The 15,927-nt window shown below is 41.8% G+C and overlaps 2 long non-coding RNA genes across 28 annotated transcripts in view; one reads left to right on the top strand and one right to left on the bottom strand.

The window, feature by feature from the left end:
- The window catches only part of LOC147348293 (uncharacterized), a 360,187-nt gene that overhangs the window by 64,394 nt on the left and 279,866 nt on the right, over positions 1–15,927 (top strand). For 16 of the 27 annotated variants that reach the window (XR_015151369.1, XR_015151377.1, XR_015151366.1 and 13 more), the window contains exon 2: positions 4,833–4,965. The exons of 4 other annotated variants lie outside the window; for them this stretch is intronic. This is a non-coding gene — a long non-coding RNA (uncharacterized LOC147348293). Of the gene's footprint in view, positions 1–3,708; positions 3,946–4,832; positions 4,966–15,927 lie in introns of all 27 variants that reach the window. 7 more of the 27 variants (XR_015151386.1, XR_015151390.1, XR_015151379.1 and 4 more) reach the window with 2 other exon arrangements.
- Positions 1–15,927, bottom strand: part of LOC147348296 (uncharacterized) — a 46,405-nt gene that overhangs the window by 8,719 nt on the left and 21,759 nt on the right. The gene's annotated exons all lie outside the window — the stretch shown is intronic.

Here is a 15,927-nt window from a genome sequence, read left to right as displayed (position 1 = left end):
TACCTGCAAGGAAACTCTGGAAAACAGTGTAGGAACATACACCTCAGAATTATCCCTTCCAGAAGGTGAGGACCTGCAGTGTATTTTCAAACCAACTTCTGTTAACTATTGAATAAGGGTGAGTGGGGTACAGATGGAGTGTTGGAGTGTTAATTTCCCTGTGTGGACAGAGTCCTTGCAAGGCTTTGGAGAAACCCACCCCCTAGCAGAAAGATCCAGATATTGGTAACTGGAAGACAGTCAGCCTGCACTGAAGGGGTGAGTCCTCCAAAAATATGAGCTGGGAACAAACAGTGTACTTCATACCATGAGTGGCAGAGCCATGGCTGACCTTCTCTATTGCTTCTTCCTGCAGAACAAACCACCCATTACCATAAAATGGCAGTCATCCCATCTGTCATGAGTTTATGGGTCTGCAGTTAGGGCTGAGTTCAGCTGGACTGTTCTTCTCTTGGTCACACCTGCAATCACCTGTGTAGATGCACTCATTCGGTGTTTAATCGGGAGTTGCTTTTTCTAGGGAGACCTCAGCTGGTACAGCTCCTCCCTCTCATGTGGTCTCATCCTGCAGCAGCCAGACCAAACTTCAGCAAATGTCTTCTGAAAAGGTCCTGATTGTAAGCATGTTTGGCTTTGTAGGGCATTCAGTCTTGGACATAGCTTCTTGACTCTGCTGTTTGTAATATGAAGGCAGTCATAGACAGTATGTAGACAAATGGGCCTAGCTGTGTTCCAATAAAACTTTATTTATAGAAACAGGTGGTGGTGTGAATTTGGTCCATGGGCCATATTTTACCAGTCCCTGAGCTGGACCAAGCTTCATCACATGGGGCTGTACATTTCCAGAGAGTTAAGGCAGAAGCTACCAGGCCTCTTGAGACCTAGGTTCAGAAATTACACCATGTTCCTTTTGCTGCATTTTACCACCCAAAGTGAGACATGAGGCCAGCCAAGATCCAAGGGTAGAGTGATAGACTTCATTTCCTGATGAAAGGCTCTTTAGTATGATACTGCAAAGGAATGTACACTCAAGGATGAGAGGAATTTTGCTGTTCATCTTTTCCCACAGTCTACCCTCCAACCTAAACCTATTTAACTCCAGATCCTGTATACTTCACTACCACACTCTACCTACTATCTCACATAACTAGTTGAGGGATGAGGTCAGGAGGCTGGGCAGATCTTTGACAATTTTAGATTCAGTCTAAAATCTGAAAGGCTTTTGCTGCTCCAAATAATGAACTTTGCATCTTTGAAATATTGGATTTCAGCTTCAGGAGTGGAGTTTTAGAGACTTAGAGAGTTCTCTGGTCCACTTGGTTAAGTCCTTGTATGATGGAATACCTGCTATAAAATACCTGGCAAATGACCGAACTTCTGTTTGAAGACCTCTTGAGAAAGGAAGCTCCCTATTCCAGTCCTTTGTCCTTCAATCATTTATATGCCTCATCCATCCCTTCGTTCATGGGAACATTCAGCCAAGTATTTACTGAGTCCAGTGTACCAGTTCCTGAGTAAGGGATGTACAGATAAACACAACAGCCTCTTTCCTGGAGCTTAAAGTCAGTTTGAGGAGTTGACTCATTGGAGTTGACTCTGATGCTGAGAGGGATTGGGGGCAGGAGGAGAAGGAGACGACACAGGATGAGATGGCTGGATGGCATCACCAGCTCAACGGACATGAGTTTGGGTGAACTCCAGGAGCTGGTGATGGACAGGGAGGCCTGGCATGCTGCAATTCATGGGGTCACAAAGAGTCGGACAAGACTGAGCGACTGAACTGAACTGAACTGAAGGTCAGTTCATCTTCAGCGTGGTGCTTGTTTTCAAGTTTTTCTTGGTCACATAACTCCTTCATTCTTCATGGTCTTTGTTCTTTTAGGTCTAGAGTAGATTTTCAATCTTTGAGATTATTTAGAAATGCTTCTCCTTCTTTACTGAAATGAATTCCATTTCTTTCCTGAAGTGAATGTCACAGATACAGAGATATCCGCACATCTTCAAATTACATGATGAATTAACTATAATTGCTAGAACTTAAAGAAGAAGTTGGATAACAAAATCATGCATGTTTCAGTAGGTAAATATTCTAGGATTAAATTAGATCATGTATTGAAGTAATGGATGCCAATATGAGATACAGAATCAGGTTTATAGCAGGGGATTGCCAGCATTTCTATAAAGGGTCAGATAGTTAATATTTAAGCTTTGCGAGCCATTCTCAATTCAGCTTTTTTACTGAAAAAGCAGCCATAGATAATACAGAAATGGATGAGCACGGTTGTGTCCCATATAACTTTATGTACAAAAACAGGTGGCAGGTTGGATTTGGCCAGCTCAGTGGACTTTGCAGACTCCTAGCAGATACGATGGCTATGAATGAAGACTGATAAGGATAGGTCAGGTAGACAATACAGATATCATTAGCATTACTGTTAACAAAAGAATTTTCCACAGTACTGATGAGTACCTTTTGGCAAAGTTCTGAAGGAAACAAAATACAATCCTCCTTTAGTCTTCATAGTAGTTACTTTTATGGAAATTCACTGTATGATACTACCTGACCAAACAGCCCCACATTTTTTATTTTTGCATTTTTACCTAGCTTTAGGTAAGTGTACACAGTTTTCTCCTCTTCTAAATGCTTATGGGATATTTTAAAGACATTTGGGATGCAGAATTTTTTTTTGTTGTGAGGACTGTAGTAACTGCAAAAAGTTTTGCCTCTCTGGCCACTGCCCATTAAATGGCTCCTGTGCTCCTCAGCTTTGTGACCACCAACCATTACCCTCCCCCAACCAATAACTTATATGTGCCCATTTATATAGCGTCATCCACTATTGAGAACCACAGTTCTGGACATACATCCTGTATTAAGCTGCTCTTGCTGCCATAACATAATATGGTATGTGCCATGTGCTTGGTCATGTCTGACTCTTTGTGACTCCATGGACTATAGCCAGCCAGGCTCCTCTGTCCGTGGAATTTTCCAGGCAAGAATACTGGAATGGGTTGCCATTTCCTCCTCCCCATCTTCCTGACCTAGGGGATGAACCTATGTCTCCTGTGTCTCCTGCACTGCAGGCATATTCTTTACCCACTGAGCCATCGAGGGAAGCTTTAACAGAATACTATAGACTTAAACAGAAATGTATTTTTCACAGAAAGATCAAGGTGTTGTTAGGTCTGGTTTCTCCTGAGGTCTTTCTCCTTAGGTTGCAGACAACCACGTTCTCACTATGCCATAATATAGCTTTTTCTCCACATTGAGTGTGCTCTTGGTGACTCTACTTCTTCTTATGAGAACATCAGTACTATTAGATTAGTGTCCCACTCTAAAGGTGTTAGTCACTCAGTCGTGGCCAACTCTTTGTGACCCCTTAGACTGTAGCCTGCCAGACTCCTCTGTCCATGGGATTCTCCAGGCAAGAATACTGCAGTGGGTAGCCATTCCCTTCTCCAGGGGATTTTCCTGACCCAGGGATCAAACCTGGGTCTCCTGCATTGCAGGCATTCAAATTTATCATCTGAGCCACTAGGCTTATGACCAGATTTAAGCTTAATTACCTTTTTAATGGCCCTGTCTCTAAATACAGTCACACTGAGTGTGTTAGGGTTTCAATGTACACTTTGGGGAGACAGTTCAGTTCATAGTACTTATTCAGCTCTACCATCTACCTAAATCTTCTCATCCTGTCCTTTCCTCAGGGTTCATGGAAAGTTTATTCCTCAACACAGCGGTCCTGCTGCTGCTGCTAAGTCACTTCAGTTGTGTCCAACTCCGTGCAACCCCATAGACAGCAGCCCACCAGGCTCCCCCGTCCCTGGGATTCTCCAGGCAAGAACATTGGAGTGGGTTGCCATTTCCTGCTCCAATGCATGAAAGTGAAAAGTGAAAGTGAAGTCGCTCAGTTGTGTCCCGACTCTTTGTGACCCTGGATGATGGTAAATATAATAATAAAGCACATGGCTTTCCATGTCACCTTACACTTGACAGAGTAATTTTATATAAATACTGGTTCTTGAAACAATCTCTTTCCTTTTCTTCATCTAGTTTTTAAAAAATATATAACATTTAAAATTTATAGAAAAATATATATGTAGCATGGAGAAGGCAATGGCACCCCACTCCAGTACTCTTGCCTGGAAAATCCCATGGATGGAGGAGCCTGGTAGGCTGCAGTCCATGGAGTTGCTAAGAGTCGGACATGACTGAGCGACTTTCCTTTCACTTTTCACTTTCATGCATTGGAGAAGGAAATGGCAACCCACTCCAGTGTTCTTGCCTGGAGAATCCCAGGGACAGGGGAACCTGGTCGGCTTCTGTCTATGGGGTCGCACAGAGTCGGACACGACTGAAGTGACTTAGCAGCAGCAGCAGCATATATGTAGCAAATACCTATGGATCCACACCCAAATTTAACAAATGCCATATTATAGTCATACATGACTTAAATTACTTTTATGAAATAAAGTACTGCAGGTTCTGCTCAAGTGCTTCTGTGCCACTTTCCCAATTTGATTCCTTCTCCCACCCTAAAGTTGGTGTGTTCCTTCACATTCATGTCATGATACTTTCAGTATATATGGAAATGGGGCTTACCTGGTAGCTCAGTGGTAAAGAATCTGTCTGCCCATGCAGGAGATGCCACTTTCATCATCACAGTTTGGGATTCACAGATGCAAACTGTAACACACACACACACATATATTTTACATGTATAACTGAATCACTTTTCTGTATACCAGAAACAAACACAATTTGTATTTCAACCATGTGTACATGCTGAGTTGCTTCAGTCGTGTCTGACTTTTTCTTACCCTATGACTAGGGTAGCACGCCAGGTTCTTCTGTCCATGGGATTCTCCAGGCAAGAATATTGGAGTGGATTCATATGCCCTCCTCCAGGGGAGCTCCTGACCCAGGGATCGAACCCGTGTCTTTCATGTCTCCTGCATCGGCAGGTAGGTTCTTTACCACTAGTGCCATCAACTGTATTTCAATAAAATAAAAAAGAATAATGTGGATATATATAGATCTAGTTTGCTGCTGCTGCTGCTACATCGCTTCAGTCGTGTCTGACTCTGTGCGACCCCACAGACGGCAGCCCACCAGGCTCCCCTGTCCCTAGGATTCTCCAGGCAAGAACACTGGAGTGGGTTGCCATTTCCTTCTCCAATGCATGAAAGTGAAAAGTGAAAGTGAAGTAGCTCAGTCGTGTCCAACTCTGTGCGACCCCATGGACTGCAGCCCACCAGGCTCCTCCATCCATGGGATTTTCCAGGCAAGAGTACTGGAGTGGGGTGCCACTGCCTTCTCCAATAGATCTAGTTTACGCCTTTTTAATTGCCATGTATCATTGCAAGAATATGCTATGTATCTATTATTTTTTTGATATGTATTATGTCTGTGTATGTCATCTCGTGTATGTGTGAGTTTCTCTAGAGAACTCTGGTAAAGTGAATTGGTGGTTTGTTGTTTGGTAGCTAAGTCATGTCCAACTCTTTTGTGACCCCATGGACTCCTCTGTCCCCCAGGCTCCTCTGTCCATGGGATTTCCCAGGTAAGAATATTAGAGTGGGTTGCCATTTCCTTCTCCAGGGATCTTCCTGATCCAGGGATTGAACCTGAGTCTCCTGCATTGCAGGCAGATTCCTTATCACTGAGCCATCAGGGAATCCCTGAATTGGGTGGCAGAGGAGGTTATTGTTTCTAACATTGCCACAAGCCTGGAGGGAGGTATTCCTGGGCTGCCAGGCTGGTTGACTGATGCCAAAGCTATCCAGGTTTGTTTCATCTCTCTGCTTTGCCATTCTTAGAGTGCACTTTTATCCACAGGTTTGCTGTTTTATAACCACAACATAGTTACAGCAATTCCAGAGATTGTGTCATGCTCCAATCAGGAAGTATATAAAGTACTCTAGTCATATTACCTCCTTAGGTGGCTCAGATGTTAAAGCGTCTGCCTGCAATGCGGGAGACCTGGGTTCGATCCCTGGGTCGGGAAGATCCCCTGGAGAAGGAAATGGCAACCCACGCCAGTATTCTTGCTTGGAGAATCCCATGGACGGAGGAGCCTGGTGGGCTACAGTCCACGGAGTCGCAAAGAGTTGGACACGACTGAGCAACTTCACTTCACTTCACTTCAGTCATATTACCCCTTTAAACAAGTCTTCAAATAAGACCTACTCAGTGATTTACATTTACACTCCATTCGCTAGAACAAGGTCATGTGGTTCATCTGTCAGCAAATTACAAGAAAGTTTCTGGACAGCATAGGGCTGTGGAGGGAACTGACCAGTGGTATTGATATTTGCCATAGTGCCTAGGGAATCATGGCTGGGCCCTACAATATACACATCTTCAATACCCCTGGGTGCTGCCAGATGTGGTTGCTCCCAGCTGTGGCCAGATGCCCCAATGAATAGATGCTCCAAAGTACCTGAACCAATTAGAGTATTGTCAACAGACTGTAAAAGGTACTGCTTCCCTATGTCAAAAGAAAAATCGAAGCATTATTATAAAAATACTGTGTGCATGACAGTGGATCAGGTCATTTACAAAAACAGACACACAAATCCGCAAAATCAATACTTTTAGAGCCTTCAGCAAAGTGCTTAGAGCTTATGAGTGCACTGTCAGACACAGCTTTTGGAGTCCCTGCTCTGCCACCTACTGATGTGTGAGTTTATATGTTTTTTCTGAGCCTCAGTTTCCTTATCTGTAAAATGGGGATGAAAGAATATCTATCTCATAAAGATGCTTTAAATGACTAAAAGAGAAAATGATTCTGAATGGCTAGCATAGCACCTTTATGGAAGGAGGCTGCAATCTGTGTTTCCTACTGATAGTAACATCATTACCTAGAGATTCTATGCCATATGTGGGTTGAACACATTTCTTAATCTTCAAATTAGAAAACAGATATAACACAAGTTCTACTTATGGGAAAACAGGTCCAAATACTTGAAAAGGGACCATTTTGGAAAATGTGGAATGATTTCTAATGTCTTAAAGTGTATGCTTATACTAAACCACGGGCTTCACATCATTTCTGGCTTCTAGAAGTTTGTAGAAAACAGAGCATGCTTCAAAGAGGAAAACAGGGAAAAAAGGTAGCCTGAGACTAGATGACCATTGTTTAAATCCGTATCTTACTCTTTACTTCGTAGATATAATCACTGTTTTTCTTTTATTTAAGTCCTCGGAAAACAAAGATAAGAATAGGTTTGATGCACGGTACTGGATGCTTGGGGCTGGTGCACTGGGACGACCCAGAGGGAGGGTAGGGGAGGGAGGAGGGAGGAGGGTTAAGGATGGGGAACGCGGGTATACCTGTGGCAGATTCATTTCGATATTTGGCAAAATTAATACAATATTGTAAAGTTTAAAAATAAATTAAAATTAAAAAAAAAAAAGAATATGAACCTGAAAGTTATTTTCTTTCTTTATGAGATTTAACAATATGCATTAAGATATGAGTAGTATGGAGAAGTGGGAAAGCAATAAAGATTATTAATAGATTTTTATAGGGAAAAATTTAAGCAGCTGAGGTTATTAATCCAGAGAAGACAAAGCTAAAAGGAAATATCATAATTATCATGAACCCCCTGAGAATTACCTCCACAGGGAACCGAATGAAGAGGAATGAGTTTAAATGACAGGAAGAGGGTTTAGGCATCCTTTAGGGAAGAATGTTCCAGTAATAAGTACTGTTAAACTTTGTCTAGGTTTCCAAATCATTGAGTAGAGTGACCTAAGAAAAGACACTGGCTGTTACTTTTCTGCAATTGTGTATATCCCTTTCGAGTCATGAAAAAATTCATTTTCAAGAACTGTATCACCTGATTCTAAACCTTAAAAGAAGTGGCATGCTTTGTGATTTTCAAAGGCACACAGCATATGTTTACTGAGGTATCTACTTATATCTCAGACAAAATGCTAGACTTTGGGGACACAAAAGAATATCTGTTGGAGTCAGATGCTGCCCACATAGAGCTTATAGGCCACTGCACTTACTGAATCATGATAGATGCTATAGGAGCTCCAAAGCCCTTTAATCCTGTTGGATGGGGCTGGGCAGGGGATCCACAAAGGCCTTCTGGAGAAGGTGAGGTCTAAGCTGGAATTGATGGATGAGTAGGAATCAGCTGGGTGAATGGAAGAGTCAGTAGGAGGTTGGTGATTAGAAGTGAGGAGGGGACAGGGATGTAGGATAGCAGCTTCTCTTATGGGGAGAGTGAGCCTGGGCAATGGTCTGAATTGGAGAAATGCAGAGCCAGAGCCACTGTTTGTTGCCTGTAGCACTTTTACTTTCATGGTACTTTTCTACTATTTTTTCCTTGTTGTCTTAATAACCATGACATCATCGTTTTATCTTTAAAACTGCTGAGAGGCTCCACTTGAGCAGTAACTTTGGTGGAACAAACCTCTCCTGTTTTCTCCTTAGCTATGTGTTTGCTTAAACATGCAAATGGGGGAGGGGAGGAGGAAAAATCAGGAAAAGTGGAGATACACGCCTAGTCCTGGAGGCTAAATTACCCTGCCTCTTCTGTTTCAATAGTTCATGTTGTAATCCACTGGCTTTGTGGCTGTGTAACCACTTCCGATGGAGCAGGACGATTAAAAGAGTGTGTTATGGAGCTAAAGTGCCTGTTTCAATAGAGAATAACTGGCAAGGTGACTTTGGGCAAATAAATCCTGCTCTCTGGACCTCAACATATCCATCTATAAAATGGGAATACAAAAGCACTCAGAACTATTGTGAGCATTAAATAAGCTAACTTATATAATGTGCTTAGAATGGTGCTTGCCATATAGATAATCTTAAAGAGATGGCTAGCAATGATCATCATCATTATGTTACACAGAACGTAAGTAAAAAAAAAAAAGAATATAAGTCAGAGAGCAGTAACAATTATAGTTCTTATTGACTGAGCATTTATTAGATAGCCACCATGCTTTGCCTTCATTATTTCATGTAATATTCTCAACTACCTTTTAAGTTAATATACCCCTTCTACAGATAGAAAAACTGATGCTCAGAGAGGGGAACTAACCACTCCAGAACAGTTGTGGTATGCTGAGCCCACCAGACCCAATCTTGCATCACTTTGATGAGGAAGATTGCATTCTGGTTCCTTTTACTTTCCACTCAGAGTGCTTTGTTTTCTTTATGGCTGTGTTGGTAGACTCTTTTTAGAACCATGTGGTCAGTCTAGAAGTATGATCGGCTCTAAAAACCTCCTAGCAGTTATATTAATAAACGTGGCTTAGATAAGTACCAGAGAATTGGCCACCATCACCAAGGAGCAGCCAAAGGAATGTTAACCAACATAATTTGTGCTCAAACTGTCAACAAATATGTCTGGGGCACACCATGAGATTTAGCTGCTCCCAGAGACGTGGATTGTGATACAACTCAGGGGAGAAAGTTTATTCTCAGTCTTCAACTGCGTACATGAGGGCTCAAGAGTCCTAAGCAGAAATGACAGATTCAACATGGCACTTGTGATACAACGTGGCCCAAGAGCTAAGAGCAGGGTTTGCCATCCAATGTACTGAGCTATTCACACACTTCAGTCTGTTTTTTTGGATACTTCTAGAGTGGTGAACACAGCCAAACACTTTTCTCTGTATCCCCGTTTCACTAACTAGTGAGACGGGGATGTGAATACTTAAATCCTCAGAACTCTTTTCAGACTTTTTGTGAATATTAATAGAAATAAAGAACAAATGCAAGCAATACAGTATATTATTACGCATGGTTACCACCCAATGTTAACTATTACTCTTTAGGCCTAGATAATACCATATAATTAATGCTTTGTTTTTGCAAAGAGGATGCTGCTGCTGCTGCTAAGTCGCTTCAGTCATGTCCGACTCAGTGCGACCCCAGAGATGGCAGCCCACCAGGGTCCCCTGTCCCTGGGATTCTCCAGGCAAGAACACTGGAGTGGGTTGCCATTTCCTTCTCCAATGCATGAAAGTGAAAAGTGAAAAGTGAAAGTGAAGGCGCTCAGTCATGTCTGACTCCAGCGACCCCATGGACTGTAGCCTACCAGGCTCCTCCGTCCATGGAATTTTCCAGGCAAGAGTACTGGAGTGGGGTGCCATACTTCCCAAAAGGTTTTTTAGCAAATGTGTCCTGATGCAAAGGGTATAAAAAAGGAGAAGAAATTCTGAAAGGGCAGAGATGTTGTTCAGAGCTAATGAGGGAAGCATTGGGCTGAATTTGGGATGAAACTTTAATAGCACTCCCTGTATTCTGTGCTGTCGTGGTCCCTTACCAAGCTCTAAAGGACCCTGCACGTTTGGAGAGAGAATGCTAGTCTGGGAGGTAGGGGAAGATGGCTGGGGAATAGGGTGGTCCTGTCGCTCCCTCCAGACAAAGATTAACAATGACTTAATTCCAGAAATATTGTCAGCAAGTAAAATAAATAGACTAATCACTGTGGGCACATTGTATGTTAATGTATCTAGGCTTTGTTTTCAGTTTGACCCTTAAAGAAACATTTAATCAATCTAGATGGATGAGTCATCCTGTTCTTAATTAATCTTTCTGGACATTTATAGAGAAAAGGCAAACTCTTCACAATGACCTTATAAACGTGTTTGAGGTTAGTATGGATTTTTATTTATGTGCACAGCACGAGCAGTCGTTATTTCTAAATGATGGCTTATTTTGAATGTTCTCAGACTTTCAAAGTGTTTTATTTCCACCCTTGGAGAGAAACAGGGGTGACTTGAAAGGAAACACACGATGGCCATTTCCTTGGCATGAACTGGGTAACCTTTCTGGAAAGGACATGTTTGTTTGGATTTTATGGCATTACCAGCAAAGACTGGCAAAAGGACATGGGGGCAATTGGTCTTCCTGAGGCCTTTGCTGGGAAATGGGAGTCACATTCAGAGATTGGTCTCAGCTGGGGTGACCCTGGGCTCACTCTCCTTTGCCATGGAAATCATCACTATCAAAAGCCTTTCCCTGAAGCTGAGAGGCTGGTTCTTCCAATGAACGCCAACACAGTGCCCAATGGCCTTTATCATGGGCTATTGTTCTGTTGGACATTGCTGGGGAAACAATCATTTGCTGGGACTCAGGAAGGTCAGTTCTGGTGCTATTTGATGGAAGGATTTGACTTAAATTGGGGTCAGTTCTTCTAGGACACAAGCTTTGTGTGTCTGTGTGTTGTAGAGAATGCCATCATTGCTTGGTCCTCCAGCTCCTCTGGTTCGTCAGAATTGTGGACCCCAGGATCCTTTTGCTACTTTTGCGGTCCAACCTTTTAGCCTTTGGTGTTCATTTGTATTGAGTACCTATACTGAACGAATAAGCAGAGCAGAAAACACAATACAACTCCAGCCAGCAGCAAAGAAGAATTGAAGAAGATGGAGCAAAGCAAGCACAGCAGCATACTTTTCATGAAGATTCTTCAAGTTGCCACATTATAACTTGCATTTCAGAGTGTTGGCCAGAATTTAGACACACAGTCCCAACTCTGTAAGTATAGACTTTGTTTTGGGCGGCCAAATACCCAGCTAAAAATCAGAGGTTTCTATCTACAGAGAAAAGGAAAAGCATGAGAGAAAATAAGCAGTTCATAATACAACATATTTCAAGGAATATCATTTGTCATGTCTAAATATACAACTGTACCTCCTCACTGAAGTTAATCTAAACTGAATATTTTGCACCATCATCATCCCATTATGGTATCTTGCAATCCTTTCTACCTTTCTTTCCAAAGAAAAAGAGATGTCTGATTTAGCAAGAATGCATTTCTATATTCAAAGTTGAAATGTGAGGCTAAACCTCAACCACTTGAAATAAGATAAAAGAAATTCCCTTAGTAGAGGAAAATGGAAAATATACAGATGATTCTATTAACATAAGCATCTTTTCTTGAACTGAGTCTCCTGCAACAAAGGAATTGGAAATGCTCTTTCCTTATCCTAAAGTGTTCCTGACAACTGCAGATAGCAACATTACTACCAAAGGATTGGAAAGGATGCAAACAGTAGACTTTCAGAGGACTCTATTCCCAATTTCAAACCTGGAAAGGGTATGTTTAAAATATTTCAGTGTACTGGCTAGGAAGGCAGACAGTGGAGTAAGCTTGGCAGAGCTAAGAAATGGTGATTCGGTTTACAAATGGGTTACTTCGGGGCAAATGCTTGCTGTCTCACTTTACATGCTAGTTAAGTGGTTAAGAGAACAATGCCATCAACTGAGAGTTCGTTTGAAAATTAAATGAGACATTGCATGTAAAGCTCACACAGAGCCTGGTTCATTGTATATACTAAAAAAAATGCTGGGTTTTCCAGGTTCAACCCAGATTATAGATAAGAAAATAAATCTGTACTTTTTTTTTTCTGCCAAGGGACCTTTAGAGATACCCTTGAATCATATGTATGCTATTATTTATTTCTTCACTTACTGGTTCATTCGTTAATTCGACAAATATTCAAATCCTACTATGTGCCAGGTCCTAGTAGGTACCATTTACTGGAAGGGGCAAGAAATATATTAAATACGAAGATGAATAAAACAATTTATGTCCTTAAAGGAGCTCACTGCTTAGTGGAAAATGGAAAAAAATGAAGCGAGCAATTATGTTCCAGTGAGAAAAATTAGAAGTGTAGTGTTATTAAAATGAAGAGAGAGTAAGAATCATGAGCATCAAATCTGTGACATTTCCTTGGTGAAATAAGGTATCTTTTATCATCAGCTTTTTTTAATGGGGGAAAGAGAAAAAAGAAATTGTACATTAAATGTATATAATGATTCTGAGGCCTGCCTTAGTTTTAGAAACATGAATATGTCAAGAAAAATGAAGGCTTATCTAACAGTTGAGGAAAACAGTCACTGAGGATAGTAAATTACATGGATTTGTTAGATGATATATCACTGGGTTAGCTTGCTAGCTGCAGGCCTATGGACTAGAGCCTTAGAGGGGAAATTCCAGTGGGGAAAGTTTGTTTCCATCAGATGGGACTCACTCCCAACTTACTTCTATGGCATGGCCTGGGTACCAAGGAGGATAAGCATCAGATTTTGAAGTGTAGGTCTGTTTTCTGCTTCCCAAGCCTGGAAGCTAATTTGTTTCTTATCTTCCTCCATTGGCCTGTAATATTATCACAGTCATAGCAGGAACTCTTGGACTCTAAGAGGATGGAGTGCTGTGAAGTCATCACATCTTTTCTAATAGCTATGATTGAGAACCTGCCATCGATATCCTAGTACCACATGTGCCTATCAACTTGCAGCATTTCACTGCTCTTAAGGCCACAACATTTAACATGGCCTGGAAGACCTGTTGATCTAATTCTCACCCCTCTGAGCCACTTCAATCCACGAGAGCCACTCCATGGTCATTTTTAGCATCTGTGTCCCTGGAGGTGTTGTACCATGTTATACCATTCTTGCTCTTCTTCAGTTTCTCTGGCTTTTTTCTCAGGTCCTAATATTCATTTCCACTTGTTATGGCATCTGTGCATATGTCTACAGGGTTCTTTCCTTCTACTCTTTGTCTAGATTATTTGGATCTCACCTCAAGGGCTTCATTTCTTCTTGAAGGCTTATCTGATCCTCCCCTTTTGGGAGGCAATGGGATGTTACTCACCAGTTAATATCTCAAGGTGTTTGTGTATGTGTTTCACAATAAGACCTAGAGATAGTCATTTCCTGCTCATGTTTCTTTGATTCTTTTTTTCTTGGAAACTATCTCTGCCACAAGTTATTTCTTTCTTCTAGGTCACCCTGTACAGAAGTTCTTTTAGACATCTTATTCTCTTCATGTAAATGTAACAGGAAGAATAATATTGATAATAATAGCAACTGACATTCATGGTCCTATGTGTCAGCCTTGTCTGTAGCTGACCACCCAGCATGGCTCCCAACCTCACACACTGTTGACAGGAGTTTCTGTATCCTTTTTTTTTTTTCTTTTAAATTTTATTTTATTTTTAAACTTTACATAATTGTATTAGTTTTGCCAAATATCAAAATGAATCCGCCACAGGCATACATGTGTTCCCTATCCTGAACCCTCCTCCCTCCTCCCTCCCCACACCATCCCTCTGGGTCGTCCCAGTGCACCAGCCCCAAGCATCCAGTATCGCGCATCGAACCTGGACTGGCAACTTGTTTCTTACATGATATTCTACATGTTTCAATGTCACTCTCCCAAATCTTCCCACCCTCTCCCTCTCCCACAGAGTCCATAAGACTGTTCTATACATCAGTGTCTCTTTTGCTGTCTCGTATACAGGGTTATTGTTACCATCTTTCTAAATTCCATATATATGCGTTAGTATACTGTATTTATGTTTTTCCTTCTGGCTTACTTCACTCTGTATAATAGGCTCCAGTTTCATCCACCTCATTAGAACTGATTCAAATGTATTCTTTTTAATGGCTGAGTAATACTCCATTGTGTATATGTACCATAGCTTTCTTATCCATTCATCTGCTGACGGACATCTAGGTTGCTTCCATGTCCTGGCTATTATAAACAGTACTGCGATGAACATTGGGGTACACGTGTCTCTTTCCCTTCTGGTTTCCTCAGTGTGTATGCCCAGCAGTGGGATTGCTGGATCATAAGGTAGTTCTATTTCCAGTTTTTTAAGGAATCTCCACACTGTTCTCCATAGTGGCTGTACTAGTTTGCATTCCCACCAACAGTGTAAGAGGGTTCCCTTTTCTCCACACCCTCTCCAGCATTTATTATTTGTAGACTTTTGGATCGCAGCCATTCTGACTGGAGTTTCTGTATCCTAACAGAAATCCCCCTGCTTGGACTACCTCAATCCCTGTGAACAGGGGAATGCCTGTTCTAACTGGCCAGACTGGGTTTCCAAACCCATCACTGTGGTAAGGGGCAGAGTGTAATCCTGCCTTTCATTCATTGGGGGCCCATCCCTAAAGCTGGGAGTGAAGCAAATCTGATGCTATGGCTGCTACCTGATGGGACACAGGTAGAATTGACACTGAAGATGCAAAAACCAAGTTCACTGCAGCCGTGCTTTCCTCAGGCATCCCACTAATCCAGTCTAGTGGGGAAAGTTTGCACTCCACACTTCTCAACTTTGACATTGGTGCTTATTTCAGACCTTGAGAGTAGGCAGATAACACCTCTTACTTCACGATTTTTTTATTCTCAGCTACAGTGTTTGTAGGGACTAAAAGTCTATACTCCACTAATTTGTAGTACTAATCTCTAACAAAGTAAGGATACCTTAGGTGAGTAAACATATTACTAAGTTTATTGAACTGCATTTAGCACCACATCTAGAAGATCTCTCCACAGTAAGATGGCTGATTTGAGTCGGACATGACTGAGTGACTAATGCTTTCACTTTTTAACAGCTTATGACCAGAGATGTATTAATGTCTTTTGACATTTCAACATTTACTTTTGTAACAAATCGCTGGCCACCAGAAATTAGTTTCTACCAAAATCTCCCAGTCAATAATGTGTTAAGAACCAATCACTTCTACTCTGTGGACATCTGAAAATGTGCTTAATCACATGCTCAGTTTTGTCCAACTCTTTGTGACCCCCTGGACTGTAGTCTGCCAGGCTCCCCTGTCCATGGAACTTCCCAGGCAAGAATACTAGAGTGGGTAGCCATTCTCTTCTCCAGGGCACCATCCCAACCCAGGGATCGAACCTGAGTCTCTTGCTTGGCGGGAGGATTCTTTACTGGGATCCACAGTAAAGAATCCACAAGAGAGCCTGGCGGACTACAGTCCATGGGGTCGTGGAGGAGTCAGATACGACTTGGTGACTAAAACAAGTATTTCATTGTATATATGTATTTATGCACACTTACTTTAAAAACTGCTTTTCAAAGACGGCTCAATCTCATCCTGCCAACAGTAAGATTAGAAAAGTAAGGACTGTTGTTAAAGATTACCA

The sequence above is a fragment of the Bos grunniens genome, chromosome 22 (assembly GCF_055505025.1).
Source record: "Bos grunniens cultivar Pamir isolate PY7600 chromosome 22, Bosgru_T2T1.0, whole genome shotgun sequence".
Taxonomy (NCBI): Eukaryota; Metazoa; Chordata; class Mammalia; order Artiodactyla; family Bovidae; genus Bos; species Bos grunniens.
This window is presented reverse-complemented; position numbering and strand designations above follow the sequence as displayed.